General features: G+C 42.6%; 2 pseudogenes; both read left to right on the top strand.

The window, feature by feature from the left end:
• Positions 1-4,184: 4,184 nt before the first annotated feature.
• Positions 4,185-4,806, top strand: LOC148031324 (serine/threonine/tyrosine-protein kinase HT1 pseudogene; annotated as a pseudogene).
• An 8,896-nt stretch (positions 4,807-13,702) lies between these two features.
• On the top strand, positions 13,703-14,345 carry LOC148031323 (serine/threonine/tyrosine-protein kinase HT1 pseudogene; annotated as a pseudogene).
• Positions 14,346-15,386: the final 1,041 nt, after the last annotated feature.

The raw sequence follows: 15,386 nt of genomic DNA, 5'->3' as shown, positions 1-15,386 counted from the left end.
TGGGTAGCAAGAAATCACCATTTCCAATTTTCAATTCAGCAAGAGTCTCTGCTAAAAATTGATGGCCTATATGCTCTGGATTCCTCAAAATTGGCTGTTTGGCAGCCCTCTCTATTTACTGATCACTGTCAGGTGGAAGCGGTACAGCTACCGGCTTCACCTTCTTATCCACAGTTTTGTATTTCGTGTCAACCCTGGCTTCATTATGATCCTCTGCATTACTCAAATCTTGCTGTAAATCAGCAATTCTGCACTCTAGTGGGCTGAATATCCTCAGCCCTCTGCTCTATGGACTGCATAGGAACAACTCTAAACTTTGGATGCTGAAATATTTCAGCAGTAAACTCTATTGGTGGTGCTGAAAGTTTTCAGCCCTCTGTATCTCTGTAAGCTGATCATAATCAGCCGAAAACTCTGTTTGCTGAATTTCTTCAGGACTCAATACTTTTTGCTGAGTTACCTCAGCCTCTGACTCTATCTGTGACACAAAATCTGCAATTTCATGAAACATGTCCAGGGATTGCACTAATACATTACTATGACAACTCTGCATATCAGTTTTCAGCCTATCATACATCCCATCTATATGCTCATCATCCTCTAAAATACCTGCATTTTTCAAATTTTTCTCCTTCCTACATATGTACTACCTGGCAGCTCTAGGCAACTTAGAAGTCTTCTGATAGCTCATCGAACTGTTTGCTGAAATTCCAACAAAATTGGAGGAGAAAACACTGCTGCCAAGAGGCGAGAACTCCAATCTCCTCTGCTCTGTACCACTGTCGTCTTGCGAAACAGCGGTACCTAATGAAAACCGGAATCCCTCACAGTGGGCAAAGGTGCATCTCTAAGAGTATCCCTGTTTCTTACATGATTCACACACACAGTCATAAACTGAACTGCTCTCATGCCATCTTTACTGTGAATCCGTGCATAAGCAGATCCATCATCCATTACCTTTGTTTCCATGCGCATCTCTGTGATGAATGGCTGTCCAAGAATTATGGGATAAGAGCATGAATCCTGCACAAAGAAATGGAAATCCTCCTCTACATCTCCAATAGAAACCCTGACACTGGGACATGCAGCATACAAATCACCTGTAGTATTGTTGGCGGCTCTCATACGCCACCCATGCTCTACATCCATAGGCCATCTGTTACTTTCATAAACTCCACGAACTATGAGATTAATCTTTGAACCATGATCCACCAAAGCAACATAAGGCACCTGTTTCTCTCCAATTTTTACCATCGTTTCTGTAGTTTCCCTAGCCCAATGACTCCGCAAAAAGTGACTACGCAGTATCAAGACACGCTCATCAGTTTCAGCATAATGCATAGGCTGAACCCTCTTCTCTATCTGTGGAAAAACAGAAGCATTCTCAACCATAACCTCATCCTCATCCTCATCCAACTCCCCAATCAAAACTCCCTGTGTATCAGTAGTAGGCAATGCATATCTTTTCCTCTTCAGGACCTCTTGGAACTGATCTTAAAACTCTCTTTTCGAGATGCCCAAAACCTCAGAAATAGTAAAAGTCACCTGACTGCCAAGTATCTTGTCATTAAAGATTTTCTTCATGTCCGTAGATGTCTCAATATCGGACATCAATCTAAACCCTGGCTGCTTTCTCTCTCTAGGCTCTTGCCTCTTTTCTTTCTTTTGAGCATCTTCCATCTGTCATTCTGGCCCTGGTCTCAAAGACGGTCCTGCAGTAGGTGGAGTAACAAACTCACCCCCTCTAGTCTTTTTAGCTGCACTTGGATTTTCTTCATCCCTCTTACGCTTCTCCTCAACAAGTACATCTGCTCCCTGAGACTTAGCCAAGTAGGCATAAATAGTGTACCTGTCAACAAGCGAATCCCAACCTGTCTCAGATCTGATGCTAGAGCCTGCACTAGTCAAAACAGTTTGCTGAATTTTTCCCTTGTTTGCCGTCTCCATAGCATAAGTCCATAATGCTGATTGATTCTCTTATCCTTTCTCAATCTGGACTCCATATTCAGAAGCATCTCCTCTAGCTGCCACATAAGAAGTACGCACAGCCATGTCATCCACTAACTTCTTCATTCCGCCTTTCCCAAATTTGGTAGCAAGCAGAGCTCCTGTTTCAGTCAACCAAATCTTACCATCTTGTCCCCAAAATACCAAATTATTCCTCCTTGCATCCTGAAAAGATTCACAATCCCTGCAATGCTGATGGTCCATACTATCACACCAAATACACCTTCGATCTCTCCTAGGTGCACTAGGAGCACTCATAGGTGCAGTAGGAGCACTAGAAGAAATAGTAGGTGCAGTCGAAGCAAACTACTCTTTCAATTTTCCCACCAATTCTTCTTTAACTAACTCTAGTGTCAAATCCGTTATGCCTTTGATTATATCATCAAGAGAGGATGGCACCGACGGAGTGGATGGTTTTGTAGCAGAAGGTGCTGGCATCGGTCGTGGAACAGGAGGAACAGGAGGAGTAGAAACAGTAGGCACTGGCATAGGCCAAGAAACTGGCTGAGGAAGAGAAAAAATAACAGGGATAGAAGCAGGCATAGGAGCAAAAGACGGCGTCGGTGTCATAGATCCATTCTGTAGGCGAGTCTTCCATATCCTCCTCTTGGTCAAAGTCGAGACTGCATCCTGGGCATCTTGCCAATCCGTTTTAAGACCCATAGGCTTCATGCGATCCTCAAGAAGCTCTCCTAATTCTTCCTGAAGAGCAGGATCTGCAGCTTGCAAGAAAAGCTCAACTTTCTCAACATCCAATGCTCTTTGTTCAATGGCATCAAGCTGACTGTACCTCTCTTCAAATTCTCGTATCAACTCTGAAGCAGCTAGACCTTTGTTTGGCATGTAGACCCACTCTCGGAATGACTGCCGTGTAGCCATCCCAAAGTCCTCAAGGAAATACTCTTCTTTCAGGGCCTCTTAAAATCTTGCCAATGTGAATTTTGAATAAAAAGATCAATCACTTTTGCCCTCAAGGCGGGTGTGACAAGACGAAGGAAATACTTACTCATAAGTCCAGCTGGTACTCCAAAAAATCCCATCTTGATCTCATATGTCTTCAAATATGCTGAAACATTACGGCCATCAAATAGCTTTTCCTCATTCTCAACTGCTTCAATCGCCTTAGTCGCGCTGATTGCATTCTCCTGCTCCGAATATAGTTGCCTTTGTTGAGACAACTGTTGTTGATGCAATTGCTGCTGCTACTGCATATACAATTGTGTCTGCTGATTTTGAAGCTGCATATACATAGACATATTCTGTAAAATCTGCTTTAGATCATCCGTTGAAGTACTTGAAGCAGCAGTCAATGATGGAGCTGAAGAAGATGACACAACAGGAATCGTAGAAGAGGCTGAAATGGATGCTGAAGTATCTCCCATCCTGAAATTTATGCGACGCTTTCACGTCGGGTTCACCAAAGATGTCGAAGGGTTTTCGAAAGCAAAGTTGCAACCACAGATGTCCTTGAGAAATTCCAAGATAGAAGATCAATCGAGCAAATAAGAAAGATGAGAAAATGATATCAAGTCTCTGTTTTTATTTCTACCAATAACTGAAGATGAATAGAAAGCCAAATCAGCTCACAGTGGCGGCCTCCACAACGTTCATATTTACATTCCAACAACACTTCAGAAGACTGATGAGACAAATAGCTTACTAGCTTAGCAACTCCCTCTTTTACATCAGAGAAGCTGAACTCTGTTATAACAGCTTGTTCTTTTGATTCAGACATGTAATTATTGTCTATGTTCACATCCACAGCCTTTGAGAATCCTGAATCCAATTTAAGACAACAATTTTGTATGTCTCAGCCCTCAGAATAGCTACAGCAGCAATAAAGGACAAGTACGGAGGATCCTCAGAGGTGTATACAAGAGGTTTAGAAAACAGTTTTAGTGCAGATCAAAATAATGTCCACTACTGTAAAGGATTTATACAAAATCCAATAACATTGGACCAAAATCAAGGATCTCTTTACTGAATAACAAACTTCTCAATTTGGCATCATAACAGATCGAGAGTTCATCACAAAAACATAGTGAAGTTTGTTGGAGCATGTAGAAAGCCACCAATATGCTGCATCATCACAGAGTACCTTCCTCTGGGGTCTAAAAGGGGCCTATTTGCAAAATAAACAGCCAACATTTTTCATTTCACTGAAATTGGTATTCAACATGGCCCTTGATATAGCTCGTGGTATGGAGTATCTGTATTCTCAAGGTGTGTTGCATCGGAACTTGAAGTCACAGAATCTGCTCTTGACAGAGGACCTGACTGTGAAGATCACAGATTTTGAGGTAGCTTGTTTTGAGTCAGAGTGGTATTGTTTAAGGAATGATGATATTGGAACTTTCCGCTGGATGGCACCTGAAATGTTCAGTGGTAAGCCTTGTTCCAGGAAAGCAGATGTTTACAGCTTTGGGTTGGTAGTATGGGAGCTTTTGATAGGACAGGTACCATTTGAAGGCTTATCTCCAATTCAAGCAGCTTTTGCTGTGTTAAACAAGCATGCAAGACCTCCTTTACCACTCAACTGTCCGAGCCCTTTAGCAAATTTAGTTCATCAATGCTGGCCTACTGATCCCAACAAAAGGCTAGATTTCTCAAAGGTTGTTGCAACTTTAGAAGATATGAGAGGTAGCTGTCAATCACAAGTTGATTCGACGTTCCTGCCATGGCCTCTCCCTCCTTCACCTTTTTTAGAAACTCCAGTTAATTGCCTGAGCTCGTGTTTTTTTTATGTCAGACACCCTCTCAGCAACACCAACAATGCACAGCACAACACATCGTTTTTAAAAAAAACATGAGGAGCGCTCAGCCATATCAGAGACAACTTCGATCATTTTCTGCTACACCTGTACATTCTTTTCTGCCCATCCTGGCCAAACTAATAGAAGATGGACCAAGATTTCTGTGTTGCTATCTGCAAGTTAAAAAAATTTGTTTCCTAAGCTAGAAGCATCCTTCGTCATTGCAGAAGTAGGTCTCCTGATCTACGTATTAGCAGCAAGCATAGAAGTCGTTCACTCTCATCCAAGAAACATCGAAGGAGCCGATCTATCACTCCAAAACATCATCTTTTTCACCAAAGAGGTACAGGATTTGGTCCCTATTTTCAAAGCGATTGGAGGTCGTCATGGCTGGACAAGCTCCCTTTTGAATTGTGATGGTCCTGCTGTGTTCGCTCTCAAAGAGCTGAATCAATAACCACGAAAACAAAGAATCCAAGAACAATGGATCCGACTGGATATTGATTGCCCCTTTTGACGGTTGTCTCAGGAACAACCCCCTTCTTCAAAACGTTTTTCTGGAACCTTGCACTCTTTCGATGATCCGAAAAGAAATCAAACTCTTTTTCCCTCCAGCATTCGATCTTCTGGTCAGAGAACACCTTCAGTTGGATGCGTTAGTACTCCATTTCTTTCCTCATTGCCTCCTTAATCCCATCGAAAACCAGCCAACGGAGCTTTTTCCTCATCCGACATGGCACTTCACTTGTTACCCCTTGCTTTACCGATAATGGAAACAGACTTCACATCGGGATTGCACCAATGCACAAATACTGGTTCACTACTCACTCATCCCCTGATTCTTCCTCGTTGCTGTCCCTTCTCTCTGTTGCCTTGTGACTCCCTTGTTTCTGTAGGCAGACATACTCCTCCCTTATTCAGCTTTCCTGTCCGCCCCTATGGAGACCAACGGCCCTTTCCTTTTTCCTCTCAATATGGCTCTTTCCCATCAACACGCCACTTTCGGCCCCAGAAAAGTGACTCCTCACTCACAATAGCAAAATTCCCGAGAGCCTAGAATTTTGGTGGATTGCTTTCCTCTCATATCATGTCAAATGACTAATTCTGAGCTTCCACTAAGTGCCTTGAAACGTGTAGCTGCTACTGAAATCATAAAAGTCCTCTAACTCCTCATCTATGCCCCCATCCTCATATCATAGTTTACAATGGCTCTTTCATATCATATGCTTTCGAACTGCCTCCAAACTTTGGAATTCTTTTCCTTGATCATCACAATACAAGCAAACAAAACCCCTTGTCACCTTCAAGCCAAGATAATTCAGCATTCCATGAGGATCTTTAAGAAATTCTGAATCTGGAATAAAGAAACCATGTTGTTTGTGCATATGCTCAACACAGCCTTCTATAGAGCCATAGGTACAGCATCACAAAAGAAACATTGGCTTGCATTCCAAACACCCATCAAATTGTGCAATAGAAATAGCGTCTTCATGAGTACTTGCATCTGAAACAAAGCAAGAGTCATGTACTGATAGATTTGACTCTGATATTGGTTTAATGTCAAAACCATCATCAAAACTTTCCTCATGCTTACCTACAATAGTCTTCAAGCTCTCTGTGGCATCTGTGTTTCTTTTACCAATTATAGAGTGGCAAAGCACACAACCTAAGTATGTACAAAGTAACAAATCCCACACACACAATTTTTGGGTGGATTTCACACCTCGGATGCGCAGCAGCACGACATCCACCCCCTCTAATCCTGCGCATCCTCCGGATGGGCCAACTACCCATGATCATTATCATCAAGATCCACGAACAGATCAATCTCTTCATTGTGTATTTCCGGTATATCAGCAAGATTATCTGTCATATCATCTGTCTCTTCTATTGGAGTTTCTTCTCGTTGCTCTTCTCTTACAAATTCTTCCAATGCATAATCCTCATCATCTCTTTTCTTGAAAATCTTGATGCTTTTTCCTGCAACAATAGGCACTCTAAGCACTGTCCCATCCAATTCTCTCAACTCATATGTTGCAATCAAAGACATGTCTAACTATGTACGGCCCAAACCATCTTTTCACCATCTTCCGAAGTGCAGTATGCTGATTTTCAAGGCTGCTATCAAAGACTAATACCCAATCTCCCTCTTTTATTGCTCTAGGCCGCAAGCGATGCCTGCTATCAAACCTGTCCTTATTTCTTAGTCTAGCAACCTTCAATCTGTCAATAGCTAGCTGAATATCCTCTGGTCTTCTCTCCAACTGTCGAATCCGAAGTGCTAAGAGCTCCTCTCTCGTCAAATCCTCTTGCCAAGGTAAAACTGACCAAGTCAAAGCACAAGTCTCAATCGGCATAACCGATTTCTGACCATACATCAACTCTGCGGGCATATATCCTGTGGTAACACTGTGAGTCGTACGATCAGCCCACAAAGCAAATGGTAGAAGTCTTGGCCATTCTCCAATCCGTCCTCTGCATGCTTTAGCTAATGCTTTCACTATCGGCGGATGCCCTCTTTCACTCTTCCCATTTCCCTCTGGATTGTATGCTGTAGTTAGAGCCAACTTGATTCCTAGTTGAGAGAAAAACTCCCTAGCTTCATCTGCATCCAATTCACTGCAATCCACAGTGATCTTACCCACACAGCCATACCTGCAAAAAATTTCTTCCAATAAGAACTTACACACTGCACTAGTGGTCTTCGTTCTCAAAGATCTGCCCTCAACATGATTGGTAAGATCCTCTCTAGCCAAAACAAATACCTCATCTGCCATAGACCCATAGGCATAGTAACCAAGTCAACTACCCACTTATAATGAATGCATAGCGGATAGGTCGGATGAAGCTCATCTCGATGATGCACTACTGAATGCATCTGGCAGTCTCTGCAAGTCTCTACAAAGTGAGAAACATCTCTATACATGCCTTTCCACCAATATTTCTCCTTGATTTTCTCATAAATAGCCCACACTCCTCTATGACCAGCCCAAGGACTCTCATGAAATTCCCTCATCACCTGTAACTGTGTCTCTTTATCACAGACAACCCGTAAGGGTAATCCACCTCTTTTCTTCAGATGCTTCCAAAGAAATCCGTCCTTGAGAAAATAACCATAGGCTTTCTTCTGATCTTCTTGAACTCTTCATCTGTCCATTCATCTCTTTTTCTTAGTGTACTAAGGTACTTGCCAATCTGCAACCAATCTCCAACATAGAGTTCTTCTATGAACGCCACAATATCATAGACATGGCAAACATGATCAACCATAGCGGCTGAAATTTCTGCATCATCCTCTTCTGCAAGTAGCGTCTCCTCATCATCATATCTGGCTCTAGACAGCACATCTGCCACTGGATTATCCTTCCCTGCTATGTGTTTAAATTCTGGATTTAATGACTTGATGTATGCAATCCATCTCAGCATAGCTATATCCGGAGTAGAGCAACTCGTAATCATACCTATCAATGGTAAGCAATCTGTCTCTACCACAACTCAGGCTCCAATAAAGTACTCTTTGTCACATTTGAGAGCTGTAACAATCCCCAGTAACTCCCTCTTGATTTGCGGATATCTCCTCTGTCTCTCGTTTAGGACTTTCGTCCCAAACCGAATAGCATACCTATTTCCATCTGCATCATCTTGACCCACAGCCCAACCTATGCCAATTGGACTAGTGTCAACTGTCAATACAATAGGCCTTCCGCAATTATAATCCGCTTTCCTGAGAGTAGGAGCAATCTACAATAACTTCTTCAATTTCTGCATGGCTCTAGTGTGGCTCTCATCCCAGTAAAATTTCTGCCCCTTTCAAAGCAGCTGATATAAACAATCTACTATGTGGGCAAAATGGGGTATCCAAATCATATAAAACACACAAGCTCCAATGAATCTCCGTACTTCTAAAGTGGTAGAACAATACTCCGTAATCTTGCCTATAGCATCCACCTTCTCAGGTGAGGGTTTCCTGCCATAATATCCACACATATGTCCAACAATGACAACCTCATTTACTCCAAAAACAGATTTTTTCCGTGAAAGTGTCAAATTCACTTCTTCTAACCTGGCCAAAATCTTCTCACAAGCTAAAATATGATCAGCCACAAAGTATCTGCATCCCTGCTCATTTAGACTCTCATTCTTCTCTTCTTCTGCACACCCCTTAATGGGCACATCATCCAAGAAAGGCATGGTAAGCTGAGGTATGTAATCATGAAGGACCTTATGGATGGCATTCATCATATGTGCAACAGAATTAGTGGCACCTTGAGGCAAGGTACACATCCTGACAAGCCCAATAGGAGTTCTCATAGTGGTTATGTCCCTACTTTCCAAAACCAGCTGAAACTAATCATATCCCAAATACAAATCACCTAAAGAATAGATGGCACGTCCAGCAAATGCTTCTGCAAACTCATCCACAACTGGACCTATACCAACATTCCTGATAGTAACTCTGTTTACTAGCTGCATATCCTGTATAAATCGGAGAGTACCATTCTTCTTTGGAACCGTAAACCACCTATTTGAGTATGGTGCAGATGAAGGCTCTAGGATTCCCATCCTGATTTTCTCATTCAACAAGTCAATCAGCTTTGGCAGGTGTGCCTTAGGCACTGGAATAGGTCGGAGGTTCCATGGAATATGAGGAATAGTAAAGATCACCATAGGAGCAACAACATCCGGATTCACACATCCAATCTCATGCGGGGAAAAAGCAAACCCCCTTCCATGTCGCTCAAGCATCTCCTGAAAACATTGCTTCTCTGTGGGTAGCAAGAAATCACCATTTTCAATTTTCAATTCAGCAAGAGTCTCTGCTAAAAATTGATGGCCTATATGCTCTGGATTCCTCAAAATTGGCTGTTTGGCAGCCCTCTCTATTTGCTGATCACTGTTAGGTGGAAGCGGTACAGCTACCGGCTTCACCTTCTTATCCACAGTTTTGTATTTCGTGTCAACCCTGGCTTCATTATGATCCTCTGCATTACTCAAATCTTGCTGTAAATCAGCAATTCTGCACTCTAGTGGGCTGAATATCCTCAGCCCTCTGCTCTATGGACTGCATAGGAACAACTCTAAACTTTGGATGCTGAAATATTTCAGCAGTAAACTCTATTGGTGGTGCTGAAAGTTTTCAGCCCTCTGTATCTCTGTAAGCTGATCATAATCAGCCGAAAACTCTGTTTGCTGAATTTCTTCAGCACTCAATACTTTTTGCTGAGTCACCTCAGCCTCTAACTCTATCTGTGACACAAAATCTGCAATTTCATGAAACATGTCCAGGGATTGCACTAATACATTACTATGACAACTCTGCATATCAGTTTTCAGCCTATCATACATCCCATCTATATGCTCATCATCCTCTAAAATACCTGCATTTTTCAAATTTTTCTCCTTCCTACATATGTACTGCCTGGCAGCTCTAGGCAACTTAGAAGTCTTCTGATAGCTCATCGAACTGTTTGCTGAAATTCCAACAAAACTGGAGGAGAAAATACTGCTGCCAAGATGCGAGAACTCCAATCTCCTCTGCTCTGTACCACTGTCGTCTTGCGAAACATCGGTACCTAATGAAAACCGGAATCCCTCACAGTGGGCAAAGGTGCATCTCTAAGAGTATCCCTGTTTCTTACATGATTCACACACACAGTCATAAACTGAACTGCTCTCATGCCATCTTTACTGCGAATCCGTGCATAAGCAGATCCATCATCCATTACCTTTGTTTCCATGCGCATCTCTGTGATGAATGGCTGTCCAAGAATTATGGTATAAGAGCATGAATCCTGCACAAAGAAATGCTACATCTCCAATAGAAACCCTGACACTGGGACAGGCAGCATACAAATCACCTGTAGTGTTGTTGGCGGCTCTCATACGCCACCCATGCTCTACATCCATAGGCCATCTGTTACTTTCATAAACTCCACGAACTATGAGATTAATCTCTGAACCATGGTCCACCAAAGCAACATAAGGCACATGTTTCTCTCCAATTTTTACCATCGTTTCTGTAGTTGCCCTAGCCCAATGACTCCGCGAAAAGTGACTACGCGGTATCAAGACAGGCTCATCAGTTTCAGCATAATGCATAGGCTGAACCCTCTTCTTTATCTGTGGAAAAACAGAAGCATTCTCAACCATAACCTCATCCTCATCCTCATCCAACTCCCCAATCAAAACTCCCTGTGTATCAGTAGTAGGCAATGCATATCTTTTCCTCTTCAGGATCTCTTGGAACTGATCTTAAAACTCTCTTTTCGAGATGCCCAAAACCTCAGAAATAGTAAAAGTCACCTGACTGCCAAGTATCTTGTCATTAAAGATTTTCTTCATGTCCGTAGATGTCTCAATATCGGACATCAATCTAAACCCTGGCTGCTTTCTATCTCTAGGCTCCTGCCTCTTTTCTTTATTTTGAGCATCTTCCATCTGTCATTCTGGCCCTGGTCTCAAAGACGGTCCTGCAGTAGGTGGAGTAACAAACTCACCCCCTCTAGTCTTTTTAGCTGCACTTGGATTTTCTTCATCCCTCTTACGCTTCTCCTCAACAAGTACATCTGCTCCCTGAGACTTAGCCAAGTAGGCATAAATAGTGTACCTGTCAACAAGCGAATCCCAACCTGTCTCAGATCTGATGCTAGAGCCTGCACTAGTCAAAACAGTTTGCTGAATTTTTCCCTTGTTTGCCGTCTCCATAGCATAAGTCCATAATGCTGATTGATTCTCTTATCCTTTCTCAATCTGGACTCCATATTCAGAAGCATCTCCTCTAGCTGCCACATAAGAAGTACGCACAGCCATGTCATCCACTAACTTCTTCATTCCGCCTTTCCCAAATTTGGTAGCAAGCAGAGCTCCTGTTTCAGTCAACCAAATCTTACCATCTTGTCCCCAAAATACCAAATTATTCCTCCTTGCATCCTGAAAAGATTCACAATCCCTGCAATGCTGATGGTCCATACTATCACACCAAATACACCTTCGATCTCTCCTAGGTGCACTAGGAGCACTCATAGGTGCAGTAGGAGCACTAGAAGAAATAGTAGGTGCAGTCGAAGCAAACTACTCTTTCAATTTTCCCACCAATTCTTCTTTAACTAACTCTAGTGTCAAATCCGTTATGCCTTTGATTATATCATCAAGAGAGGATGGCACCGACGGAGTGGATGGTTTTGTAGCAGAAGGTGCTGGCATCGGTCGTGGAACAGGAGGAACAGGAGGAGTAGAAACAGTAGGCACTGGCATAGGCCAAGAAACTGGCTGAGGAAGAGAAAAAATAACAGGGATAGAAGCAGGCATAGGAGCAAAAGACGGCGTCGGTGTCATAGATCCATTCTGTAGGCGAGTCTTCCATATCCTCCTCTTGGTCAAAGTCGAGACTGCATCCTGGGCATCTTGCCAATCCGTTTTAAGACCCATAGGCTTCATGCGATCCTCAAGAAGCTCTCCTAATGCTTCCTGAAGAGCAGGATCTGCAGCTTGCAAGAAAAGCTCAACTTTCTCAACATCCAATGCTCTTTGTTCAATGGCATCAAGCTGACTATACCTCTCTTCAAATTCTCGTATCAACTCTGAAGCAGCTAGACCTTTGTTTGGCATGTAGACCCACTCTCGGAATGACCACCGTGTAGCCATCCCAAAGTCCTCAAGGAAATACTCTTCTTTCAGGGCCTTCTTAAAATCTTGCCAATGTGAATTTTGAATAAAAAGATCAGTCACTTTTTCCCTCAAGGCGGGTGTGACAAGATGAAGGAAATACTTACTCATAAGTCCAGCTGGTACTCCAAAAAATCCCATCTTGATCTCATATGTCTTCAAATATGCTGAAACATTACGGCCATCAAATAGCTTTTTCTCATTCTCAACTGCTTCAATCGCCTTAGTCGCGCTGATTGCATTCTCCTGCTCCGAATATAGTTGCCTTTGCTGAGACAACTGTTGTTGATGCAATTGCTGCTGCTGCTGCATATACAATTGTGTCTACTGATTTTGAAGCTGCATATACATAGACATATTCTGCAAAATCTGCTTTAGATCATCCGTTGAAGTACTTGAAGCAGCAGTCAATGATGGAGCTGAAGAAGATGACACAACAAGAATCGTAGAAGAGGCTGAAATGGATGCTGAAGTATCTCCCATCCTGAAATTTATGCGACGCTTTCACGTCGGGTTCACCAAAGATGTCGAAGGGTTTTCGAAAGCAAAGTTGCAACCACAGATGTCCTTGAGAAATTCCAAGATAGAAGATCAATCGAGCAAATAAGAAAGATGAGAAAATGATATCAAGTCTCTGTTTTTATTTCTACCAATAACTGAAGATGAATAGAAAGCCAAATCAGCTCACAGTGGCGGCCTCCACAACGTTCATATTTACATTCCAACAACTCTTCAGAAGACTGATGAGACAAACAGCTTACTAGCTTAGCAACTCCCTCTTTTACATCAGAGAAGCTGAACTCTGTTATAACAGCTTGTTCTTTTGATTCAGACAGGTAATTATTGTCTATGTTCACATCCACAGCCTTTGAGAATCCTGAATCCAATTTAAGACAACAATTTTGTATGTATCAGCCCTCAGAATAGCTACAGCAGCAATAAAGGACAAGTACGGAGGATCCTCAGAGGTGTATACAAGAGGTTTAGAAAACAGTTTTAGTGCAGATCAAAATAATGTCCACTACTGTAAAGGATTTATACAAAATCCAATAACATTGGACCAAAATCAAGGATCTCTTTACTGAATAACAAACTTCTCAATTTGGCATCATAACAGATCGAGAGTTCATCACAAAAACATAGTGAAGTTTGTTGGAACATGTAGAAAGCCACCAATATGCTGCATCATCACAGAGTACCTTCCTCTAGGGTCTAAAAGGGCCTATTTGCAAAATAAACAGCCAACATTTTTCATTTCATTGAAATTGGTATTCAACATGGCCCTTGATATAGCTCGTGGTATGGAGTATCTGTATTCTCAAGGTGTGCTGCATCGGAACTTGAAGTCACATAATCTGCTCTTGGCAGAGGACCTGACTGTGAAGATCACAGATTTTGAGGTAGCTTGTTTTGAGTCAGAGTGGTATTGTTTAAGGAATGATGATATTGGAACTTTCCGCTGGATGGCACCTGAAATGTTCAGTGGTAAGCCTTGTTCCAGGAAAGCAGATGTTTACAGCTTTGGGTTGGTAGTATGGGAGCTTTTGATAGGACAGGTACCATTTGAAGGCTTATCTCCAATTCAAGCAGCTTTTGCTGTGTTAAACAAGCATGCAAGACCTCCTTTACCACTCAACTGTCCGAGCCCTTTAGCAAATTTAGTTCATCAATGCTGGCCTACTGATCCCAACAAAAGGCCAGATTTCTCAAAGGTTGTTGCAACATTAGAAGATATGAGAGGTAGCTGTCAATCACAAGTTGATTCGACGTTCCTGCCATGGCCTCTCCCTCCTTCACCTATTTTAGAAACTCCAGTTAATTGCCTAAGCTCGTGTTTTTTTTATGTCAGACACCCTCTCAGCAACTCTCAACAACACCAACAATGCACAGCACAACACATCGTTTTTAAAAAAAACATGAGGAGCGCTCAGCCAGATCAGAGACAACTTCGATCATTTTCTGCTGCACCTGTACATTCTTTTCTGCCCATCCTGGCTAAACTGATAGAAGACGGACCAAGATTTCTGTGTTGCTATCTGCAAGTTAAAAAAAATTGTTTCCTAAGCTAGAAGCATCCTTTGTGATTGCAGAAGCAGGTCTCCTGATCTACGTATTAGCAGCAAGCATAGAAGTCGTTCACCCTCATTCAAGAAACATCGAAGGAGCCGATCTATCACTCCAAAACGTCATCTTTTTCACCAAAGAGGTACAGGATTTGGTCCCTATTTTCAAAGCGCTTGGAGGTCGTCATGGCTGGACAAGCTCCCTTTTGAATTGCGATGGCCCTGCTGTGTTCGCTCTCAAAGAGCTGAATCAATAACCACGAAAACAAAGAATCCAAGAACAATGGGTCCGACTGGATATTGATTGCCCCTTTTGGCGGTTGTCTCAGGAACAGCCCCCTTCTTCAAAACGTTTTTCTGGAACCTTGCACTCTTTCGATGATCGGAAAAGGAACCAAACTCTTTTTCCCTCCAACATTCGATCTTCTGGTCAAAGAACACCTCCACTTGGATGCGTTAGTACTCCATTTCTTTCCTCATTGTCTCGTTAATCCCATTGAAAACCAGCCAACGGAGCCTTTTCCTCATCCAACATGGCACTTCACTTGTTACCCCTTTCTTTACCGATAATGGAAACAGACTTCACATCGGGATTGCACCAATGCACAAATACTGGTTCACTACTCACTCATCCCCTGATTCTTCCTCGTTGCTGTCCCCTCTCTCTGTTGCCTTGTGACTCCCTTGTTTCTGTAGGCAGCCATACTCCTCCCTTATTCATCTTTCCTATCTGCCCCAATGGAGACCAACGGCCCTTTCCTTTTTCCTCTCAATATGGCTCTTCCCCATCAACACGCCACTTTCGGCCCCAGAAAAGCGACTCCTCACTCACAATAGAAAAATTCCCGAGAGCCTAGAATTTTGGTGGATTGCTTTCCTCTCATATCATGTCAAATGA

Source organism: Lygodium microphyllum, chromosome 9 (genome assembly GCF_053477565.2).
Source record: "Lygodium microphyllum isolate KBCC chromosome 9, Lygodium_microphyllum_v1.1.10, whole genome shotgun sequence".
In the NCBI taxonomy this organism is placed as follows: Eukaryota; Viridiplantae; Streptophyta; class Polypodiopsida; order Schizaeales; family Lygodiaceae; genus Lygodium; species Lygodium microphyllum.
Note: the sequence above shows the minus strand (reverse complement) of the source record. Positions and strands in the feature narration are given on the sequence as shown.